This window comes from Salvelinus fontinalis, chromosome 29 (assembly GCF_029448725.1).
Source record: "Salvelinus fontinalis isolate EN_2023a chromosome 29, ASM2944872v1, whole genome shotgun sequence".
Classification (NCBI taxonomy): domain Eukaryota; kingdom Metazoa; phylum Chordata; class Actinopteri; order Salmoniformes; family Salmonidae; genus Salvelinus; species Salvelinus fontinalis.
The window spans coordinates 6,808,713-6,832,538 of record NC_074693.1 but is presented as its reverse complement, the minus strand read 5'-3'; the positions used below and the strand labels follow the sequence as shown (position 1 = coordinate 6,832,538).

Below are 23,826 nucleotides of genomic sequence, written 5' to 3'. Positions count from 1 at the left end.
ACACTGGTTGACTTGAAAAACATACAAGACGAACTGGCACAGAGACAGGAAACACAGGGATAAATACACTGGCACAGAGACAGGAAACACAGGGATAAATACACTGGTACAGAGAGACAGGAAACACAGGGATAAATACACTGGCACAGAGAGACAGGAAACACAGGGATAAATACACTGGCACAGAGAGACAGGAAACACAGGGATAAATACACTGGCACAGAGACAGGAAACACAGGGATAAATACACTGGTACAGAGAGACATGAAACACAGGGATAAATATACCGGGGAAAATAAGTGACACCTGGAGGGGGTGGAGACAATCACAAGGACAGGTGAAACAGTTCAGGGTGTGACCGTACCCCCCCCCCCCCCCCCCTCCTCTAGGAGCGCCACCTGACGTCCTACCTGGGAGCATACCTGGTTGAACGGGGTGTTGGCGGTGGAGGTCAGCTTGAGAGTTGAGAGTTGAGGTCTGTATTCCCCAGCCTCATTTATTGTTGATGGGAGTTGAGGTCTGCATTCCCCAGCTTCATTTATTGTTGATGAGAGTTGAGGTCTGTATTCCCCAGCCTCATTTATTGTTGATGAGAGTTGAGGTCTGTATTCCCCAGCCTCATTTATTGTTGATGGGAGTTGAGGTCTGTATTCCCCAGCTTCATTTATTGTTGATGGGAGTTGAGGTCTGTATTCCCCAGTATCATTTATTGTTGATGAGAGTTGAGGTCTGTATTCCCCAGCCTCATTTATTGTTGATGGGAGTTGAGGTCTGTATTCCCCAGCCTCATTTATTGTTGATGAGAGTTGAGGTCTGTATTCCCCAGCCTCATTTATTGTTGATGAGAGTTGAGGTCTGTATTCCCCAGCCTCATTTATTGTTGATGAGAGTTGAGGTCTGTATTCCCCAGCCTCATTTATTGTTGATGAGAGTTGAGGTCGGTATTCCCCAGCCTCATTTATTGTTGATGAGAGTTGAGGTCTGTATTCCCCAGCCTCATTTATTGTTGATGGGAGTTGAGGTCTGCATTCCCCAGTCTCATTTATTGTTGACGGGAGTTCAGGTCTGTATTCCCCAGCCTCATGTATTGTTGATGTGAGTTGTGGTCTGCATTCCCCAGCCTCATTTATTCTGTTCTCCGGGTACGCAACATTTCAAAGGTTAGAAAATGTGTTTTAAAAAACATTTTTGTTCAGGCAAGTGTTGTATTGTTAATGGTTATGTTTGACTCAGGGAAACATCAAAATGCTTTCAAATTCAAAACATGTTTTTTTCTTCAACAATGATTTGAGGGGAAAGGAAAGAAACAAATGTTTTCCATCAGGGGCAATATTTAGGGCTAGATACAACTAGAATTATCAGGGGCAATATGTAGGGCTAGATACAACTAGAATTACCAGGGGCAATATGTAGGGCTAGATACCACTAGAATTACCAGGGGCAATATGTAGGGCTAGATACAACTAGAATTACCAGGGGCAATATGTAGGGCTAGATACAACTAGAATTACCAGGGGCAATATGTAGGGCTAGATACAACTAGAATTACCAGGGGCAATATGTAGGGCTAGACACAGCTAGAATTACCAGGGGCAATATGTAGGGCTAGATACAACTAGAATTACCAGGGGGAGTCACCTGTGATACTGGTCAGTGTTTGAAGACCATCCATGTCTGAGGACATCGGACATCGTGAGATGATGTGGAAACCAACCACTATTGGCAACAGTGAGCGCTGTTACCTTCAAGATGGTTTCAGCATTGCATTGTGGACAGGGATAGTAGATGGGCATCTGCCTCTGACCCTAACCCAAGACCAGTGATCGAAACTTGGTTGTGATATTTTTGTTTTAAGCCTTTCCAAAACCTTAAGCCTTACATTAACCATTCTGAGTTAACCCTTAACCTTAACCTAAACATGTTGGAGTTAATGCCTAAACTTAACCTTAACCTGAACATGTTGGAGTTAATGCCTAAACTTAACCTTAACCTAAACATGTTGGGGTTAATGCCTAAACTTAACCTTAACCTAAACATGTTGGAGTTAATGCCTAAACTTAATCTTAAACATTTTGAATTTGACGTTTGGAACATCTTCGAAATTTGATGTTTGAGAAACGGATGAACGTCTAATTCTGATGTGAGACTTTGAGAGCTTGTAGAGAATTACACACATGTTAAGTTTAATTCTATCCATCAATGTAGGTAATGAAATTGTTACTGCACAGTATATAAAAAGACTGGGACTGGGCTTATTATGTATAACTCTGGCTAATTAAGAAGAAAGTTGCAGTGAAATTACGCAACATGTTGTTGTATAGTGGAATATTTACATTTTGTACAATACTGAGAGGGAAGCGAGAGAAGTTCAGGGAGAGAGAGAGAAAGAGAGAGCGAGTTGTATTGTATATTTTCATCTCCCGCTCTCCTCCTCCACCTGTGAGGCCTTACTCGGCGTGTGGCTCTGGGCTGACATTGGCAGGGTGCATTATGGGAACCCATCTGGTGGCAGGCATGACAGGAGAGAACCTGCTAATTAGATCCTTCTGTAGAGGGGCGGGGTCACCAGCAGTCCCCAGCAGCACTCCCCAGCTGTCATTAAACACATAGGAAGGGAGGGAGAGAGACAGGGAAAGAGAGAGAGGGAGGGAGAGAGGTAGAGAGAGAGGGAAAGAGAGGGAGGGAGGGCGGGAGGGAGGGACGGAAAGAGAGAGATATGAAGGGATGGAGGGAGGGAGAGAGGGAGCGAGAGAGGGAAAGGGAGAGGGAGGGAGAGAGAGCGAGAGAGGGAAAGAGAGAGGGAGGGAGGGAGGGAGGGAGGGAGGGAGGGAGGGAGGGAGGGAGGGAGGGAGAGAGGGAGGGAGGGAGGGAGGGATGCACTGGGGATATAGGCCTAATGAACAGGTTGCGGAGGGAGGAGGGGAGAAGAGATAAAGTGACGCACAGGGATGTAATGAAAAGGGTTGGGTAGGAAGGGAGGTGGGGAGGGGAAAAGATACAGGCACTCACAGGGGATATGCTGCTCTAATTCCTCCCTTTATGTAGAGAATTGGAGAATCCATTCTGTTAGAACTGTGGAACACCTGTATGGAACGTTACAGTGGAGTTTTAACCAACTTCCTGGTTAAATAGTAAGCTTACATGGATGTCAGAGGGACTGTGGACAGTATCTACTGTTTCCATGAACTTGATGCTTGATGGTGGATATCTGGTATGTGTTGTTGAAATACCTTCTCAACAGAGGAGGCTGGTGGGAGGAGCTATAGGAGGACGGGCTCATTGTAATGGCTGGAATGGAATAAATGGAACGGTATCAAACATGTGGTTTCATAACACTGCATTTATTCCATTTCAGCTATTACAATGAGCCCATTCTCCTATAGCTTCTCCCACCAGCCTCCACTTCATCTCAACCACCACTGTGTACAATAACATTAGGTGTAATCTAATTGCTAATCCGCATAGCAGAATGACAGTTTGTTTCTGCTTCAGCGAGCTAGTCATTAACATAGCTGAATGTAAAATAGGTGAAGAACGAGACCAGCATCAGGACCCTTGCAGAGTTGCGCCAGTCATTGTTGTTGCAGCCATGTATCCAGTCTCACCATCTTCCTCTCCTGTACCTGTCTGAACCTATCACACCTACATGTAGTGCCTTGGGGTGAAGTGGTTGGGATTTGGAGAAGAGATGCCAACCTAAACACACAACACACCGTTTCTGGGGGAATTCAGTCACCATATCTTTGAGTGGGAATGTGGTCCAATGACGGCTGCTCTGTGTGTGTGTGTGTGTGTGTGTGTGTGTGTGTGTGTGTGTGTGTGTGTGTGTGTGTGTGTGTGTGTGTGTGTGTGTGTGTGTGTGTGTGTGTGTGTGTGTGTGTGTGTGTGTGTGTGTGTGTGTGTGTGTGTGTGTGTGTGCGTGTTTCTCCTCTCAACCCCCCTGTAAAGCTTCAGCTAAGTCTAATTATATCCTATGTAAATGTAGCATTGCCACAATAAACCGTTAGTATGGGGATTGTGAACCAGCTCCAGTTCAAGGTAAAGACATCTCACCCCAGGCTATTAGTATGCTAGCAGGGTGTTGAAAGGGCAATTCCACCCTACATGCCTCTGGAACCAAACACCTGCAGGATCTGAGAAAGAGAGAGAGAGAGAGGGAGGGAGAGAGGGGGGAGAGAGAGAGACAAAAGAGGATTGAGAGAGAGCGAGAGAGACAAAAGAGCATTGAGAGAGAGAGAGAGAGAGAGAGAGAGAGAGAGAGAGAGAGAGAGAGGCAAAAGAGAATTGAGAGAGAGAGAGAGAGAGAGAGAGAGAGAGAGAGAGAGAGAGAGAGAGAGAGAGAGAGAGAGAGAGAGAGAGAGAGAGAGAGAGAGACGAGAGAACTGCCTGCTTATGGCATCTTACTGGGTCCTGTCATCACCTTTACCATGCCCACTGATAGGCTAGGTGGAATGTATCCCCCAATAAAAGACATAGCCTCTACTCACCCCAAGGGACTTCATGTCAATCTTAAAGGATCAGATAGGTATAAGAAATACAGCAATAGCCACCAGCACCTTGCCCACTGATGGTGGAATTTTGCCATATTTCTTACAGTATGTTGGCATTACACTGCTACAATCCTCCCGGGACTGGTGGGTAGCTGTATACAGCTATTCTAAGCTGCTATCTTTGCACACAAGTGGCTTGAAAGACACATCCCATCCAATCAAATGCCATAGAGCAAGTGACATCGGCCATAGTGATGCATTTCCGCCTCGACTGTGTGAGCCAACTAACTCTCTGCTTGGCATTCCAAATGAACTCCCTGGAGGATTCCAAACAATACATATTGAAATCCAAACATGACAGCTGAAGCTTTTGTCTTGCTGCCTCGTGAATATTGCAGTTTATTCAAGTATCACTTCTGCACAAACAGACTGATCAGAGAACAGAAACATTCAGATACGAGGCAGTGGCATTAACTACAATCGACTGAATGGAGCTCAAGTTATATTTCTGATAAGACGGTAAATAAGCATGTGTGCATCCATATAGAAAGGGAAGAATAACATTATTTTAAGAATCCTTTTGAATCCATTGAGAATGTGTGACGCATGTGATGCCACACAAGCCCCGTGCCACTGCCAACCCCACGTGACTTGGATCAGCATTTTAATCATAAGCATAAACAAAGAATCAACATCTCACTGTACAGCAGTGAGATCATTTCTTATTTTCGGGAAAGACATTTGCAAAAAGCCGCGTCGTCCTCTCTTTTTCATGTAGGATGCGTGTGAACTTGGTTACTTAGTAACTCTCACATCTATTGGCTTTCCCGAATATGGAGCCGGGACCGCGCAGCGCGCTCCGCTAGAGCTCGTGTGTGTGGTGGAGCGACCTCACGAAGAGGCAAGGGAAGAACGTCAAACGTACAGCGCTGACCGAGGAGTCTAGCCGAGGAGAAAACGGAGGAAAAACATATGAAAATATGAACGGAGTGAAACTGCTGAAAGATCTTTATGTTGGGAAATGTAGTTGTGAAACGAATCAAAGTAATACACTATAAGGATATCTGCAAGGACTATTTACAACTGAAAGTAAAGTGCACAGAAATATTGTCTCCAGCTTTTTTTCTGAAGAAAATACCGGGAATGGAATGGGGGAATTTGCATCTTGCCAAGGCAGGTGAGTCACAGGCAACACTTGAATATTAAGAGCTAGTGTTCTTAGAACACGTTCATGGTGACATTTGGCTGAAATTACTGCTAATGTAGCTATACAATGCATCTCAGTAGCCTGTTTGATTATATGCATGGAATATTTTACTTTGCAGTGAGACACTGATGTGTTCGGTGCTGAAGCTGGACATGGTGTCCAGTGATGCGCGTGCCTTTTCATTTGAGTGTCGAGGACAGAGAGAGAGATAGAGAGAGAGAGAGAGCTAAGTGAAATTTTAAGCTCAAAGTTAAATGTCTGGTTGTGTTGGGCAGTCTGGTCTCATGCATTGGGATCCTTTATTCTAGTGCAGGGAACGAAATCACATGGTTGAATATCTCTGGTGTCCGTCCCGGGTTTAGTGATGGTGAAATTGAGTACTTGTTACCTGAGCTATGGTCTGCCTGTCGCTGGCCTGTCTGTGCCCTGCGTTACTGGGGTGCTTGACCATCAGCTGTGATTGAGCATTATATGCGCTAGGTCTACCGAAGCTCCTGTGGCTACTGAATGTTCACATAACAAAACATTCCCAAAATTATAAGGCCATTAATGTGGGTGGCAGAGGAGAGAGGAGTCTTTCTCTTGGTATAGGCTTAACGCTACTGCAAGTGATTCTCTCTGGTTGAAATGGGCGCGTGTCCAGACCTGCTGTATCCGATTTCACTTGTCCAATATGATGGTTCACAAGTTCTGACTAGATTCATAGATTTTGGGCTGTTGTTGGACTCTTGTATCGATCAAATTCAAGTCATGCGTAAAATATGCCCCTATTTGTTTTCGAGAATGTATTATGTATTATCATTTCAGGTGGGCCTGTTACTCATGCTATATCAACGATAATAATCACGGATGTTATTATGCTGTTGTTACTATCCTAGGCTACTGTTCATTGCTAGTGTTTTATTGAGTTTTTTTATTGTTGTTACACAGTTATTATATAGTTGTTAATACCTTCCAGGGTTAGTAAATGATTTTGCGAGTCCACCTGTCTGCGTCTCCATATGCCCAATAAAACGATGCCGCTTTGCTCTAGTGCGGAGCAAAGCTCTGCTCGTTTCGTGTTATAGGCTAGTCAAATAACGCATTTTCAGGGTTTCGTTTTTGTGACTTGATGAAATACCGAGAATCAAAACGACCTATTTTGCTGTGAGAAAGCTATTCTGTCATGGAGTTGTAGGGCTATAAAATTGCCATATTTTAACATTCAAACCGGCTGGTTTCCCTGAATGTTTTCTCTTTGCTTTTTTCTTTATTTTCCCGGACGTTTAGCAAGCGGAGTAAAATGGTTTCATTGTAGTCTTTCCGGGGATGAAGGAAGAAATAACTTAGAGAGCTGAATTGCAATGGGGGGAGGAGAGAGGAGAGGAGAGGGGGAGAGAGGAGAGGAGATAGAACATACAGACAAGGAGTTGTCATGGTGATTCAGTGAATAATTGTTTCCCCTAAAACCAAGGCATTTGTAGGAAATTCCCCTTCCTATTCCCATCCATTCTTACCTTTGTATATAGTCTATAGCGCAAAGGAGCAAATAGCCACATTATTGCATAGAAGCTTCTGATGTTGGACGCCTCTTACATGTTTTAATTGATGTTCTGTCTCCCAATATACACTTCCTTCCCTTATGATCCTTTGCATGTAACTTTGACACCAGATTGTACTGGGTCTATTTCGATGTGACGGTGTGTGCTTTTAGTTTAATGTAATGGATTAGACATGCTACTAATGTCAATTCTCCCACTGTCCCCTTCTCCATTCTCCCCCTGTCCCCTTCTCCATTCTCCCCATGTCCCCTTCTCTATTCTCCCCATGTCCCCTTCTCCATTCTCCCCCTGTCCCCTTCTCCCCATGTCCCCTTCTCCATTCTCCCCCTGTCCCCTTCTCCCCCTGTCCCCTTCTCCATTCTCCCCCTGTCCCCTTCTCTATTCTCCCCCTGTCCCCTTCTCCATTCTCCCCATGTCCCCTTCTCCATTCTCCCCCTGTCCCCTTCTCCATTATCCCCCTGTCCCCTTCTCTATTCTCCCCCTGTCCCCTTCTCCATTCTCCCCATGTCCCCTTCTCCATTCTCCCCATGTCCCCTTCTCCCCCTGTCCCCTTCTCCATTCTCCCCCTGTCCCCTTCTCCATTCTCCTCCTGTCTCCTTCTCCATTCTCCCCCTGTCCCCTTCTCCATTCTCCCCATGTCCCCTTCTCCCCCCTGTCCCCTTCTCCATTCTCCCCCTGTCCCCTTCTCCATTCTCCTCCTGTCTCCTTCTCCATTCTCCCCATGTCCCCTTCTCTATTCTCCCCATGTCCCCTTCTCCATTCTCCCCCTGTCCCCTTCTCCCCATGTCCCCTTCTCCATTCTCCCCCTGTCCCCTTCTCCCCCTGTCCCCTTCTCCATTCTCCCCCTGTCCCCTTCTCCCCATGTCCCCTTCTCCATTCTCCCCATGTCCCATTCTCCCCCTGTCCCCTTCTCCATTTTCCTCCTGTCTCCTTCTCCATTCTCCCCCTGTACCTTTCTCCATTCGTATTCACGTCCCGTAGCCTAAACTGGTCTTTTCCAAGTTCCTTGCTGTTTCAAATCCGATTCTCCAACTAATAGAATATGTGTTGTTTTTGCTTTTCTCCAATGCACCAGTCATGATGACAACATTATTCATATTCAGAGAAAAGGGCCCACGTTAGTTTTTACGTGATACAGTTATGATGACATCATGCATAGTCAGAAATAATGTGACAGACACAGCAATATAAAGGCTTGTAGTTAGAGAGTTTTTATGAACTTATTCGTATATGGGGTCATCAAATAATAGTCAAATATGTTGTATGAAGTATTTTATTATGTCACACACACACACACACACACACACACACACACACACACACACACACACACACACACACACACACACACACACACACACACACACACACACACACACACACACACACACACACACACACACACACACACACACACACACACACACACACACACACACACACACACAGAGAGAGAGAGCGAGAGAGAGAGAGGATAACTTCTTCACTGCCTGTTTATTGAATCCTACTGGGTTCTATCATCACCGTTACCATGCCCACTGATTGAAAGCCTGGCAGAAAAGGTGATGTTTATAGTGTGTCTCACAGCATTGTATAACTCGTGGTGGAGTCAGACTCTTGAACAATGGAGTGTATGATTGGGAAGCTAGTCTTTCTACAAACGTTGTCGTTTTGTGTTTCATAATTTTCCTTCAATTCGCATGAGGCTGGAATGTATCTCACAGTAGAAAGCATCCCGAGCGAAACAGTTCCCCTCTGTCTCCGTATGTGTAGCCCATCTATCTGATGTGGTCTGGTCAAAAACAGTGTGACGTTGCTGCCCGTAACATTGAATGCGAGGAAAGCCATTGAGCATTTGGCCTCCCTTGATAATTAATTATATATTTTTTACACTCTTTTTTATTTTGAAAACACATAAAGAACATCTACCATACATACACAGCTTATCTTTGCTGTCTTTACTAAGGAGCGTAGTTACATTCAAATGTTAAGGGTACATTCTTGCTGTGTAGAGAAAATATTTCAGGAGTCTGAATAAGTATACAATTTTGTTTACGCCACAGAAAAACAACAGAGACAAACAAAAAGCCCAGAAATGACAGAAGAAGACCCGTACGGTATGTCAGGAACTCTGACCAGCCCTTAAATCATTTTATAAATATCATAAAATAATTGAATTGTTATATCTCTTTGTGTTTTTGTTCTCTGGTGGCTAGCTAGATAAAATGGGCCTTTTCCTAAAGTAGCCATGGATGGAGATAGGGATTTGGGACTTTTTTTTACTTAATTCTCCGTACTTGCCAATAATTATAACGACGATTCTGATCCAAACATTAATTCATACATTGTTGTGCCCCTGGCCTGAGAGGATGGAAGTTCAATATGTAGCTAGATGTAGAAGGCTAATGTTAACTAGCTAACGTTGCCCATGAAAGGAAGTTAGGCTAGAGAGCAAGCATTTTAGACAGCCGTGGATAACAAAAAGTAAAAGTACTGTATATATCAGGGTGGCAAGGCATATGAACTAACAGATTATAGAGCAAACAACGCAATTATCACAACACATTGGTTGTTATATATATATTTTTTGGGGGAGGGCTTGGCTTCCCCAGGGATTTTACCAACACACTGCTACTGGTGGATTCTGGGTTGTCTTCTCCAAGCCTCCTGGTGAAGCTGCTGCCAGGTTCCTGTTTAGACCTCCTGGTGAAGCTGCTGCCAGGTTCCTGTTTAGACCTCCTGGTGAAGCTGCTGCCAGGTTCCTGTTTAGACCTCCTGGTGAAGCTGCTGCCAGGTTCCTGTTTAGACCTCCTGGTGAAGCTGCTGCCAGGTTCCTGTTTAGACCTCCTGGTGAAGCTGCTGCCAGGTTCCTGTTTAGACCTCCTGGTGAAGCTGCTGCCAGGTTCCTGTTTAGACCTCCTGGTGAAGCTGCTGCCAGGTTCCTGTTTAGACCTCCTGGTGAAGCTGCTGCCAGGTTCCTGTTTAGAGGCTCTAGTCATGTCAAGAGATGGGATGACGTGATTAAATGAATAGTAGTGGCTTATGTATTGGTTGTGTGTCGGGGGATTGAGTGTTTGTGTGTATGTGTGTATGTGTGTGTGTTTGTGTGTATGTGTGTGTGTGTGTGTGTGTGTGTTTGTGTGTGTGTGTGTGTGTGTGTGTGTGTGTGTGTGTGTGTGTGTGTGTGTGTGTTTGTGTGTGTGTGTGTGTGTATGTATGTGTGTGTGTGTGTGTATGTGTGAGTGTGTGTGTGTGTGTATGTGTGAGTGTGTGAGTGTGTGTGTGTATGTGTGAGTGTGTGTGTGTGTGTGTGTGTGTGTGTGTGTGTGTGTGTGTGTGTGTGTGTGTGTGTGTGTGTGTGTGTGTGTGTGTGTGAGTGTGTGTATGTATTACGTTCATGTGTATGTAGCTAGATTGTCGTAGCAGCTTAAGCAGAGGTTGGTTGTATAACCTTCTTCACGTGTTGGTTTGAGGTTTGGTCAGGAAGCAAAGCAACAGGAGCAGGAACTACAGTTGAAGTTTACATACATGTTAGCCAAATACTTTTAAACTCAGTTTTTCACCATTTCTGACATTTAAACATAGTAAAAAGTCTCTGTCTTAGGTCAGTTAGGATCACCACTTTATTTTAAGAATGTGAAATGTCAGAATAATAGTAGAGAGAATGATTTATTTCAGCTTTTATTTCTTTCATCACATTCCCAGTGGGGCAGAAGTTTACATACACTCAATTAGTATTTGGTAACATTGCCTTTAAATTGTTTAACTTGGGTGAAACGTTTTTGGTAGCCATCCACAAGCTTCTGACAATAAGTTGGGTGAATTTTGGCCCATTCCTCTGAGTCAGGTTTGTAGGCCTCCTTGCTTGCGGATGCTTTTTCAGTTCTGCTCACAAATTCTCTATAGGATTGAGGTCAGGGCTTTGTGATGGCCACGCCAATACCTTGACTTTGTTGTACTTAAGCCATTTTGCCACAACTTTGGAAGTATGCTTGGGGTCATTGTCCATTTGGAAGACCCATTTGTGACCAAGCTTTAACTTTCTGACTGGTGTCTTGAGATGTTGCTTCAATATAGCCACATAATTTCCCTTCCTCATGATGCCATCTATTTTGTGAAATGCACCAGTCCCTCCTTCAGCAAAGCACCCCACAACATGATGCTGCCACCCCCGTGCTTCACGTTTGGGATGGTGTTCTTCGGCTTGCAAGCATCCCCCTTTTTCCTCCGAACATAACGATGGTCATCATTGCCAAAAAGTTATATTTTTGTTTAATCAGACCAGAGGACATTTCTTCAAAAAGTATAATCTTTGTCACCATGTGCAGTTACAAACCGTAGTCGGGCTTTTTTATGGCGGATTTGGAGCAGTAGCTTCTTCCTTGCTGAGCGGCCTTTCAGGTTATGTCGATATAGGACTCGTTTTACTGTGGATATAGATGCTTTTGTACCTGTTTCCTCCAGCATCTTCACAAGGTCCTTTGCTGTTGTTCCGGGATTGATTTGCACTTTTCACACCAAAGTACATTAATCTCAAGGAGACAGAACACGTCTCCTTCCTGAGCGGTATGACGGTTGTGTGGTCTCATGGTGTTTATACTTGCGTACTATTGTTTGTACAGATGAACGTGGTACTTTCAGGCGTTTGGAAATAGCTCCCAAGGATGAACCAGACTTTTGGAGGTCTACAATTTTTTTTCTGAGGTCTTGGCTGATTTCTTTAGATTTTCCCATGATGTCAAGCAAAGAGACACTGAGTTTGAAGGTAGGCCTTGAATGTAGGCCACAGGTACACCTCCAATTGACTCAAATGATGTCAATTAGCCTATCAGAAGCTTCTAAAGCCATGACATCATGTTTTGGAATTTTCCAAGCTGTTTTAAGGCACAGTCAACATAGTGTATGGTAACTTCTGACCCACTGGAATTGTGATACAGTGAATTATAAGTTAAATAGTCTGTCTGTAAACAATTGTTGGAAAATCGACTTGTGTCATGCACAAAGTAGATGTCCTAACTGACTTGCCAAAACTATAGTTTGTTAACAAGACATTTGTGGAGTGGTTGAAAAACGAGTTTTAATGACTCCAACCTAAGTGTATCTAAACTTCCGACTTCAACTGCACATTCTCCCTGACAGCATCTGGCTGACCTTGTGTGAAAATATCTCTTATATTGATGTTAACTAAAGGCTCCGATACCTCAGGCCTTACATACTACCCTCAAGACAAACCTACCAGTGTCCTGGTCAACACTTGTTTTCCCGTTGATGAGAAAACAACAGCAACACCATCTTTAAGCAAACCAGACCCTTCCGCTTCACAGTGAAGCAGTAAGTATAGGACGATACCAAGCTTTGATGACTGACGGATCCTGAGAGAAATGACACTCTGAGATGTCTCGGGCCCTAGTATCAAACAGAAGTCTTGAAGTCTTGAAGTCTCCTTTTCATATGTCATTTTACTCAACCCGCTGCCTGCCTGTCTGTTCACAGTTGGACAAGAGGAGATGGGAGCCAATCATTTAGAGAGATAATTCAATCTTTAACTTATTTCCACTTAAAATGTAAATTATGTCAGTCCTCCAAAATGTTTAATCACACACACACACACACACACACACACACACACACACACACACACACACACACACACACACACACACACACACACACACACACACACACACACACACACACACACACACACACACACACACACACACACACCTGAGAGCTAGCTGATGAGAGAAGGAGAAGTCAAATCCGTTAAAGCTAAGTCAAATTGGTGTATATGAAGAGGTGGCCCGGGGATCTGTTCTTTAATCCTCCTATCCGATACTATGGATACACCCTGAATATGGAAGAATTAAACCTTGGTGCTACTCATTTTCTGTGGAAGAATAGAAGAGTACGTTTACACTCATTGTCAAACCTTATATATGATGACATATTATCTTTCTAAGTATGTGAATACCTATACTGTATACCCAGGACATACAGTGTTTAAACATAGTTGCGTTTCTAAAATAAAATAACCATATCTCTTTACTATATATCGCTCATCATTATCAACTAACCATGAGATTCTTTATCCATGCGCCACTACATTTTTAAATGGGAGATGATTTGTTTATTATCAACATCAATAAAGAGATATAAATAAATAAATAAACATATTGACAAGCTATATCGAACCGTTTCTCCATTGGGGCCTTGCCTCCAGGCTCATATAAAGTGGTCTGTAATATGCCTCAAGTCTGCTAACATGGTCAATTGAGAATATTATTATTAATTTCATATTGACCAAGATTAAAGAACATCTTGACTGGTAGGATTTCATGTCAAGCACCGGTAGCTACTGAACAAGACTTTTCTATAAGTTATCGTTCTCTGTTGCAAACAGATGTCACAGAGTATGTCCCTCTCCTCTCTGTCTGCCAGAAGTTAGTGTTTATGTTATCCTTTAATTCTCGTTAAAAACTAGACTGTATACAGTGGCAGGGTTGGGTGAGTCTGAATGAAGGATAGACCATAAAATTCAGAGGCAGGCCCAGGCAGTGAGGAGCTTTTTCAGATTGTTTTCCATTTAAAAGAGTAGAGAGATCTGTTAGAATATGCATTATGTGCAGAGAGAGAAAGAAAGAGAGAGAGAGAGAGGGAGTAGTGTATTTACATAGATATCTCTAGTCCAGATCTAGTAAGGCTGAATCCTTCATTACATGAATAAGAGGAGATAAAAGGATCAATGATATGTTTAGAACCCTGACACACTGAAGTTCCATGGGCAGACCAGATCCTTCAAAGTGATGCCTACTGTATAAGACTGCATCAAATCAATAGTAGAACATACAAAGTCTTTCAACTAGCGTACACTCTTAGATGTGTTCTGTGTAATATGAGTCCATCAAATCAACATTGGGTAATGGGAGTTATGAGTAGAACACATGTATTTTAACTGGTGTGATGTGTCACGCAGGTCTTCTAACTAGCTTACACTCTTATATGTGTTATACATTCACCTATAGACATCAAAGAGTTGTATTAAGAGGGCTGCATATGTAGTAATACTACTAGCAGCCAGCCAGGTATGTCATAACATCACGTATAAAAACAGGTTCATTAAATAAAGTATGTACTTTTGTGAAATACCACATTTATTGACATTTCTATTCCTTGTTGTTTTTCAGCAGATAAACTATATTTATTATGGAAATATAGAGTGGGACTTTTCTACCTATATGTCAGTCACACATTTCAAGGGGAATTCCGGGACACACAGGGATGAGGGATGTAGCCAGGTAAAGTATAATTCCGGGACACACAGGGATGAGGATGAGGGATGTAGCCAGGTAAAGTATAATTCCCAGACACACAGGGATGAGGTTGAGGGATGTAGCCAGGTAAAGTATAATTCCGGGACACACAGGGATGAGGTTGAGGGATGTAGCCAGGTAAAGTATAATTCCGGGACACACAGGGATGAGGATGAGGGCTGTAGCCAGGTAAAGTATAATTCCCAGACACAGGGATGAGGTTGAGGGATGTAGCCAGGTAAAGTATAACTCCGGGACACACAGGGATAAGGGATGTAGCCAGGTAAAGTATAACTCCGGGACACACAGGGATGAGGATGAGGGATGTAGCCAGGTAAAGTATAATTCCCAGACACAGGGATGAGGTTGAGGGATGTAGCCAGGTAAAGTATAATTCCGGGACACACAGGGATAAGGGATGTAGCCAGGTAAAGTATAACTCCGGGACACACAGGGATGAGGATGAGGGATGTAGCCAGGTAAAGTATAATTCCCAGACACAGGGATGAGGTTGAGGGATGTAGCCAGGTAAAGTATAATTCCGGGACACACTGTCATGCCCTGGCCTTATTATTCTTTGTTTTCTTTATTATTTTAGTTAGGTCAGGGTGTGACATGGGGAATGTTTATGTTTTGTTGTTTTGGGTGTTTATTTGGTAAAGGGGTTAATGGGTGTAGTATATGGTTTTGTGTTGAGTGTAGATGTTTAGCATTGTCTATGGTGGTTAGTATTCTAGGAGAGTCTATGGTTACCTGAATGAGTTCCCAATTAGAGACAGCTGATTTCGGTTGTCTCTGATTGGGAGCCTTATTTAGGGTAGCCATAGGCTCTCATTGGTTGTGGGTAATTGTCTATGTAGAACGTTTGTAGCCTGTATATATGTGCACAACGTTTGTAGCTTCACGGTCGTTTTGTTGTTTTGTTAAAGTGTTTTGTGTCGTGTTCATCTTCGTGTTGTTTAATAAAAGAAGATGGCTTATTTTCCAACTGCTGCATTTTGGTCCGTTAATCCGCCACACGATCGTGACAGAATTACCCACCATAGGACCAAGCGGCATGACCAGCGGCAACAGGAGCAATACAAGGATTTATGGACATGGGAGGAAATTTTAGACCGGGAGGTACCAGGAGAATATAACCGCCCCAAAGCTGAGCTGGAGGCAGCGAAAGCAGAGAGGCGGCGATATGAGGAGCTAGCTCGGAGGCAGGAAAAGGAACCTACAAAGGATCTGGGTTACACTACGTGGGAGGAGATCGACAGGTGGGCGATCAACCCAGGGAGAGTGCCGGAGCCCGCCTGGGATTCTCTGGCGCAGTGCGAGGAGGGATACCGGCGAATGGAGGCAGCACGACGAAGCGGTAGGAAGCCTGTGGGAAAACCCCAAAAAATTTCTTTGGGGGGGGCTTAAAGGGAGAGTGGCGAAGTCAGGTAGGAAACCTGCGCCTACTCCCTGTAATTACCGTGGAGAGCGAGAGTACGGGCAGACACCGTGTTACGCAGTAGAGCGCACGGTGTCTCCTGTACGTGTGCATAGCCCGGTGCGGGTTATTCCACCTCCCCACACTGGCAGGGCTAGATTGAGTATTGAGCCGGATGTCATGAAGCCGGCCCTACATATCTGGCCACCAGTGCGTCTCCTCGGGCCGGTTTACATGGCACCAGCCTTACGCATGGTGTCCCCGGTTCGCCTACATAGCCCGGTGCGGGTTATTCCACCTCCCCGCACTGGTCGGGCAACGGGGAGCATTCAACCAGGTAAGGTTGGTCAGGCTCAATGCTCAAGGGAGCCAATATGCCTGCACGGTCCGGTATTTCCGGCGCCACCTTCCCGCCCCAGTTCAGTGCCACCAGTGCCTACACCACGTAACAGGCTTCCAGTGTGTCTCCAGAGCCCTGTTCCTCCTCCACACACTCGTCCTATGGTGCGTGTCTCCAGCCCGGTATCACCAATTCCGGCACCACGCACTAAGCCTTTTGTGCGTCTCCAGAGTCCTGTGCATCCTGTTGCTGCTCCCCGCATTAGCCCTGAGATGCGTGTCCCCAGTCCGGTACCACCAGTTCCGGCCCCACGCACTAGGCCTAATGTGCGTCCCCAGGGTCCAGTATGCCCTGTTCCTGCTCCCCGCACTAGCCCTGAGATGCGTGTCCCCAGCCCGGTGCCACCAGTCCCGGCACCACGCACCAGGCCTACAGTGCGCCTCAGCCGGCAGGAGTCTGCCGTCTGCACTACAATGACTGAACTGCCCGTCTGCCAAGCGCCATCTGAGCCATCCGTCTCCCCAGCGCCATCTGAGCCATCCGTCTGCAATGAGCCTGCAAAGCCGCCCGTCTGCCATGAGCCTGCAAAGCCGCCCGTCTGCCATGAGCCCACTGAGCCGTCCGCCAGACAGGAGCCGCTAGAGCCGCCAGCCAGACAGGAGCCGCTAGAGCCGTCCGTCAGACAGGATCTGCCAGAGCCGCCAACCAGACAGGATCTGCCAGAGCCGCCAACCAGACAGGATCTGCCAGAGCCGCCAACCAGACAGGAGCAGCCAGATCAGTCAGCCAGCCATGAGCAGCCAGATCCGTCAGCTAGCCATGAGCAGCCAGATCCGTCAGCTAGCCATGAGCAGCCAGATCCGTCAGCTAGCCATGAGCAGCCAGATCCGTCAGTTAGCCATGAGCAGCCAGATCCGTCAGCTAGCCATGAGCAGCCAGATCCGTCAGCTAGCCATGAGCAGCCAGATCCGTCAGCTAGCCATGAGCAGCCAGATCCGTCAGCTAGCCATGAGCAGCCAGATCCGTCAGCTAGCCATGAGCAGCCAGATCCGTCAGCTAGCCATGAGCAGCCAGATCCGTCAGCCAGCCATGAGCAGCCAGATCCGTCAGCCAGCCATGAGCAGCCAGATCAGTCAGCCAGCCATGAGCAGCCAGATCAGTTAGCCAGCCATGAGCAGCCAGATCCGTTAGCCAGCCATGAGCAGCCAGATCTGTCAGCCAGCCATGGGCCGTCCCTCAGTCCGGAGCTGCTGTCCCTCAGTCCGGAGCTGCAGTCCCTCAGTATGGAGCTGCCCCTTACCCTGGTGCTGCCCCTTACCCTGGTGCTGCCCCTTACCCTGGTGCTGCCCCTTACCCTGGTGCTGCCCCTTACCCTGGTGCTGCCCCTTACCCTGGTGCTGCCCCTTACCCTGGTACTGCTCCTTATCCTGGTACTGCCCCTTATCCTGGTACTGTCCCTTACCCTGGTACTGTCCTTTAGTCCGGAACTGCCCCTTAATGCAATGGGGTTAATGTGGAGGTGGTTAGGTACTGTGGTGACGAGGGGACTACGACCAGAGCCGGAGCCGCCACCGTGGAGGGGAGCCCACCCAGACCCTCCCCTAGACTGTGTATGGTGCGCCCGGAGTTCGCGCCTCAAGGGGGGGGTTATGTCATGCCCTGGCCTTATTATTCTTTGTTTTCTTTATTATTTTAGTTAGGTCAGGGTGTGACATGGGGAATGTTTATGTTTTGTTGTTTTGGGTGTTTATTTGGTAAAGGGGTTAATGGGTGTAGTATATGGTTTTGTGTTGAGTGTAGATGTTTAGCATTGTCTATGGTGGTTAGTATTCTAGGAGAGTCTATGGTTACCTGAATGAGTTCCCAATTAGAGACAGCTGATTTCGGTTGTCTCTGATTGGGAGCCTTATTTAGGGTAGCCATAGGCTCTCATTGGTTGTGGGTAATTGTCTATGTAGAACGTTTGTAGCCTGTATATATGTGCACAACGTTTGTAGCTTCACGGTCGTTTTGTTGTTTTGTTAAAGTGTTTTGTGTCTTGTTCATCTTCGTGTTGTTTAATAAAAGAAGATGGCTTATTTTCCAACTGCTGCATTTTGGTCCGTTAATCCGCCACACGATCGTGACACACACAGGGATAAGGGATGTAGCCAGGTAAAGTATAATTCCAGGACACACAGGGATGAGGATGAGGGATGTAGCCAGGTAAAGTATAATTCCAGGACACACAGGGATGAGGATGAGGGATGTAGCCAGGTAAAGTATAACTCCAGACACACAGGGATGAGGGATGTAGCCAGGTAAAGTATAATTCCAGACACACAGGGATAAGGATGAGGGATGTAGCCAGGTAAAGTATAACTCCAGGACACACAGGGATGAGGGATGAGGGATGTAGCCAGGTAAAGTATAATTCCCAGACACACAGGGATGAGGATGAGGGATGTAGCCAGGTAAAGTATAATTCCAGGACACAGGGATGAGGGATGAGGGATGTAGCCAGGTAAAGTATAATTCCAGGACACAGGGATGAGGGATGAGGGATGTAGCCAGGTAAAGTATAATTCCCAGACACACAGGGATGAGGGATGTAGCCAGGTAAAGTATAATTCCGGGACACACAGGGATGAGGATGAGGGATGTAGCCAGGTAAAGTATAATTCCCAGACACAGGGATGAGGTTGAGGGATGTAGCCAGGTAAAGTATAACTCCGGGACACACAGGGATGAGGTTGAGGGATGTAGCCAGGTAAAGTATAACTCCGGGACACACAGGGATGAGGTTGAGGGATGTAGCCAGGTAAAGTATAACTCCGGGACACACAGGGATGAGGGATGTAGCCAGGTAAAGTATAATTCCAGGACACAGGGATGAGGATGAGGGATGTAGCCAGGTAAAGTATAACTCCGGGACACACAGGGATGAGGGATGTAGCCAGGTAAAGTATAATTCCGGGACACACAGGGATGAGGATGAGGGATGTAGCCAGGTAAAGTATAATTCCCAGACACACAGGGATGAGGTTGAGGGATGTAGCCAGGTAAAGTATAATTCCCAGACACACAGGGATAAGGGATGTAGCCAGGTAAAGTAAAATTCCCAGACACAGGGATGAGGATGAGGGATGTAGCCAGGTAAAGTATATTTCCGGGACACACAGGGATGAGGGATGTAGCCAGGTAAAGTATAATTCCAGGACACAGGGATGAGGATGAGGGATGTAGCCTGGTAAAGTATAATTCCCAGACACAGGGATGAGGATGAGGGATGTAGCCAGGTAAAGTATAATTCCGGGACACACAGGGATGAGGGATGTAGCCAGGTAAAGTATAATTCCCAGACACACAGGGATGAGGGATGTAGCCAGGTAAAGTATAATTCCCAGACACAGGGATGAGGATAAGGGATGTAGCCAGGTAAAGTATAATTCCGGGACACACAGGAATGAGGGATGTAGCCAGGTAAAGTATAATTCCCAGACACACAGGGATGAGGGATGTAGCCAGGTAAAGTATAATTCCGGGACACACAGGGATGAGGTTGAGGGATGTAGCCTGGTAAAGTATAATTCCAGACACACAGGGATGAGGGATGTAGCCAGGTAAAGTATAACTCCAGGTTTACATTAGCATTAGCCAGGCAGACAGGCAGGCAGTCAGCCAATCAGTCGGCCAGCCAGCCAGCCAGACAGTTAGTCACCCAGCCAGCCAGCCAGTCAATCAACCTGCCAGTCAGCCAGTCAGTCCATCAGTCAGCGAGCCAGCCAGCCAGTTAGTCAACCAGCCAGTCAATCAGTAAGCCTGTCAGTCAGTTAATCAGTCAGCCAGTCAGTCAGGTAATCAGTCAGTCACTAATAACTCTAATCACTCTATTTTCTAAGTGTAGTTATTCTACCTATCTGTCAGTCAGACTCTTCCTGGCCAATCCAGGATAGAGAGTTCTGTAATACTGTACAGCTACAGTAGAATTCCCAGTCATACTGTGTCTGGATAGTCCGGATTATATACAAATAAAGTGTTACCTAATTCCAGGTCTTAATTAGTTTAGATCAGATACCCTGAGTCAGTCAGCCAGCTAGTTAGCCAGCCAGTCAGTTATCCCAGTCAGCCAGCCAGTCAGTCAGTCAGCCAGCTAGTTAGCCAGCCAGTCAGTTATCCCAGTCAGCCAACCAGTCAGTCAGTCAGCCAGCCAGTCAGTTATCCCAGTCAGCCAGACAGTCAGTCAGCCAGTCAGTCAGTCAGTCAGTCAGCCAGCCAGTCAGTTATCCCAGTCAGCCAGACAGTCAGTCAGTCAGTCAGCCAGTCAGTCAGTCAGTCAGCCAGTCAGCCAGTCAGTCAGTCAGTCAGCCAGCCAGTCAGTTATCCCAGTCAGCCAGCCAGTCAGTCAGCCAGCCAGTTAGCCAGTCAGTCAGCCAGTTAGCCAGCCAGTCAGTCAGCCAGTAATAGTGACTCTGTACCACCACCCTACTATCACCTTGATCCCTAGGACCAAGCAGCTCTTAAGGAGCTTAGTGGAAGACAGCTGCCCAAGTGGCACCCTATGCCCTACATAGTGCACTACTTTTGACCAGAGCCCTATGGAAAACCTATGGGCAGTGGTCAAAAGTAGTGCACTATGTAGGGAATAGGGTGTCGTTTGGGAGGCAGACAAAGCCTGCCATTGGTCCGATGAAGACATGACATGGTCCTGCTAAATGGGATGCGTTTTGCCCTCCCACCTTCCCTCCTTCCTTCTATCAACCTAAAAATGGGTCACTCACACATTCACTATCTATGGTCCACGGCTTAATCCCATTCAATATGTTCATTCTAGTTTATTAATTCATTATTCTGGTTTATTAATTCATTATTCTGGTTTATTAATTCATTATTCTGGTTGATTAATTCTGGGGTTAGAAAAGACAATGTGAATGAGCTAGGTTGTATATGTAATTGTTCAGGGAGTAGGAGGAACATACACTCTGGCTTTATTATGGTTCAAGTTGCCGTGGCTCCCACGGTGTGGTTCCCCCTTGTGCTAATAGTATATCTATTGTGTTTATGTGCAAAAATATACAGGTTATGTATTTCAAATCAAATCAAATTGTATTAGTCACATGCGCCGAATACAACAGGTGTAGTAGACCTTACAGCGAAATGCTTACTTACAAGCCCATAACCAACAATGCAGTTTAAAGAAAATACCTAAAAAAAAGTAAGAGATAAGAATAACAAATAATTAAAGAGCAGCAGTAAATAACAATAGCAGGGCTATATAAAGGGGGTACTGGTACAGTGTCAATGTGCGGGGGCACCGGTGTCGAGGTAATTGAGGAAATATGCACATGTAGGTAGTTAATAAAGTGACTATGCATAGATAATAACAGAGAGTAGCAGCAGTGTAGAAGAGGGGGGGGGGCAATGCAAATAGTCTGGGTAACCATTTGATTAGCTGTTCAGGAGTCTTATGGCTTGGGGGTAGAAGCTGTTTAGAAGCCTCTTGCACCTAGACGCTTCGGTACCGCTTGCCGTGCGGTAGCAGAGAGAACAGTCTATGACTAGGGTGGCTGGGGTCTTTAACAATTTTCAGGGCCTTCCTCTGACACTGCCTGGTATAGAGGTCCTGATGGCAGGAAGCTTGGCCCCAGTGATGTACTGGGTCATACGCACTACCCTCTGTAGTGCCTTGCGGTCGGAGGCCGAGCAGTTGCCATACTAGGCAGTGATGCAACCTGTCAGGATGCTCTCGATGGTGTAGCTGTAAAACCTTTTGAGGATCTGAGGACCCATGCCAAATCTTTTCAGTCTCCTGAGGTGGAATAGGTTTTGTCGTGCCCTCTTCACGACTGTCTTGGTGTGCTTTGACCATGTTAGTTTGTTGGTGATGTGGACACCAAGGAACTTGAAGCTCTCAACCTGCTCCACTACAGCCCCATCTATGAGAATGGTGGCGTGCTCAGTCCTCCTTTTCCTGTAGTCCACAATCATCTCCTTTATCTTGATCACGTTGAGGGAGAGGTTGTTCACATGGTCAGATCTCTGGCTGTCTCATCATTGTCGGTGATCAGGCCTACCACTGTTGCGTCATCGGCAAACTTAGTGATTGTGTTGGAGTCATGCCTGGCCATGCAGTCATGAGTGAGCAGGGAGTACAGGAGGGGACTGAGCACGCACCCCTGAGGGGCCCCCGTTTTGAGGATCAGCATGGCGGATGTGTTGTTACCTACCCTTACCACCTGGGGTCGGCACATCAGGAAGTCCCGATCCAGTTGTAGAGGGTGGTGTTTAGTCTCAGGGTCCTTAGCCTAGTAATGAGCTTTGAGGGTACTATGGTGTTGAACGCTGACCTGTAGTCAATGAATTGCATTCTCACATAGGTGTTCCTTTTGTCCAGGTGTGAAAGGGCAGTGTGGAGTGCAATAGAGATTACATCATCTGTGGATCTGTTGGGGTGGTATGCAAATTGGAGTGGGTCTAGGGTTTCTGGGATAATGGTGTTGATGTGAGCCATGACCAGTCTTTCAAGGTATTTAATGGCTACAGACGTGAGTGCTACAGGTCGGTAGTCACTTAGGCAGGTTACCTTAGTGTTCTTGGGCACAGGGGCTATGGTGGTCTGCTTTAAATATGTTGGTATTATATAGACTCAGACAGGAGAGGTTGAAAATGTCAGTGAAGACACTTGCCAGTTGGTCAGCGCATGCTCGCAGTACACGTCCTGGTAATCCGTCTGGCACTGCGGCCTTGTGAATGTTGAACTGTTTAACTTCTCATGGCTGCAAGGGGCAGTATTGAGTAGCCAGGTAAAAGATGCCCATTTCAAACGGCCTCGTACTCAATTCTTGCTCGTACAATATGCATATTATTATTACTATTGGATAGACAACACTCTCTAGTTTCTAAAACCGTTTGAATTATTTCTCTGAGTGAAACAGAAGTCATTCTGCAGCACACTTCCTGACCAGGAGGTGGAATGTCAGAAATCGATGCTCTGTTCAACTGCATGCCTATACATGGGCGTGATACGTAAGAGTCTACATACACTTCATACACGTTCCCCTGGTTGTCAAGAGGCGGTGAGAGAAGAAATTGTGTGTCTATCTTGGTCTGAGGTGGAATAAAAGCTCTTTGTTTGACGTGACCGTCCATATCCTGTTTCTGGAGCGCGCGAAAGAGGACATGGATATGCCTTCTGTTTAGCTGTCGTTATGAACGACTAACATCTCCGTCTTAGATTTTATTTGATACATGTGACCATATCATCGTAACGTATGTTTTTTCAATATAGTTTAATCAGATTATTGAATTTTTTCCGGGAGTTTTGCCGTGTTCCGTTCTCTGACTTTGTTGACGTTGGAGTGATCCGTGCCACTTGGCAAGTGCCTATGCTAAATGAAGAGGGATATTTGCCGTTCCAGATCAAAACAACGACTGTTCTGGACAAAGGACACCTTGTCCAACATTCTGACGGAAGATCACCAAAAGTAAGAAACATTTTATGCTGCTATTTCTAATATCTGTCATGCATGTGAACTG

The 23,826-nt window shown here is 45.9% G+C and overlaps 1 protein-coding gene across 4 annotated transcripts in view; it reads left to right on the top strand.

Moving 5' to 3' along the window:
* Positions 1-5,335: 5,335 nt before the first annotated feature.
* The window catches only part of nlgn3a (neuroligin 3a), a 465,555-nt gene continuing 447,064 nt past the window's right edge, over positions 5,336-23,826 (top strand). For 2 of the 4 annotated variants that reach the window (XM_055888135.1, XM_055888134.1), the window contains exon 1: positions 5,336-5,667. The gene's annotated coding sequence lies outside the window, so the exon portion shown is untranslated. The remainder of the gene's footprint in view (positions 5,668-23,826) is intronic. The other 2 variants (XM_055888136.1, XM_055888137.1) reach the window with 2 other exon arrangements.